A 1,504-nucleotide genomic window follows, 5' to 3' on the forward strand; every position below is an offset into this window, starting at 1 on the left:
TCCAGACACTCTTAAAGAATTTGAGCTTTGAAAAACAAGTTTTCATTTGAAATTATTTGGCGACACGGAACTCATTTAATTTATGATTGCTATGACTTCCTGGCAATCATGGTATTAGGAAATTCTTACCAAGTGATTTCTAACTTCCATGTGGTTTTCAAATACGACCAAATGTTTATCAGCAAAGAAATTGCAATTTGAAGTTGGCACGTTACGTGTTGGGGACTTTTCTTCGAACATTTATTAATTTCAAATTTGCAGTGTACTTTTCGCGTTTCAGGGCCAATAAAATTTCTTTTTGAGGCTCAAACATTTTCATAGGTTCTTGAAAAGCCTAATAATACATGGCTCAGTAAACCTTGCTGCTTGTGTGTGATTGGCCAACGAGACAATAAAAGTCAACGAAGATTCTCATTCTTCTCCCTGTAAGGCTGCCCCAGACCTGAACGTGGGGAGACCTGTCTTTTTCCTTCTGTCTCCAGGGTTTCCTTTGTCATTTCTGTCACCAGTGTTGCCCCCCACTCCACTCCCAATGCCAGCTAACATCCCAGAGGGGCTGGAAACTGGACACAGACACGGTGAGGACCCTGCCTCAACACAATTGACATTTCCTGGGGAAAAGAATTTATGATGAAAACTTCCCTAATTGGACATTCTAGCACTAATATGCTAGACAATCATGTTTTTATTTCTGATTGTCAGAGGGCAATGGTTTCAGAGATCTTTTTGTAGCTGGGCACTTTTTCCTTTTTTACACTCCCGGTCAGTTGTCATCTAGGACCAGGTCTATAAGTAACCATAGGTCAGATGTAAAGTTTGCCCCTGTCTGGACATATTACTAGTGGCTTCCTCCCCTAGGAGGCATCCCCCACGCAGCTCCAGGAGCTTTGGCCACACTCACTGAGATGGGGGTCGCTCTGCAGGGACCACAGGCCATCTGCAGTAGTGACCTCTGGGCCGCCACCATCCCAATCGTGACTTCCAAGGATCTCCACCTTGGCCCGGACCTGTGCGGTCTCACATCCATCATCCGTCCCAGAGCCCTGACTGTGGTATCTGAACCCGGTCCCAGCCCCAGCGTGCCCTGACCTCCACGATCCGACATCCGCCTCGGCCCCGAGGGCCCAGCTCTGCCCAGGCCTCCGCCGTCCGACCCTCGCATCGTCCCGGAGGCCTGCCAGCGCCTTGACTTCCGCCACCTGACACCCACCACCCGCCCTGCCCTGGACTTGGCCGCAAGGACGCCCCCGCGGCCCCTCGGGAATTCCTGCGGACACCCCCCGTCCCGCGCCGCCCCCGGGACCCCCAGCGCAGACCCCGGAAGGGCGCCCGGACCGTCAGCTGCCGCCTCTGCGCAAAGTGATTTCTCGGAAAGCTGAGCGCTTCGAAGAAGGCGGGCCGGACGGGCCGCGCCCATTGGGCTGTGTTGGCGGCGCGCCCGCGCCCATTGGGCGCCCCCGGCGGCCCTCCCGCGCCCATTGGCCCGCGCGGCCGCCGCTCGGCA

This window comes from Ailuropoda melanoleuca, chromosome 12 (genome assembly GCF_002007445.2).
Source record: "Ailuropoda melanoleuca isolate Jingjing chromosome 12, ASM200744v2, whole genome shotgun sequence".
Lineage (NCBI taxonomy): Eukaryota > Metazoa > Chordata > Mammalia > Carnivora > Ursidae > Ailuropoda > Ailuropoda melanoleuca.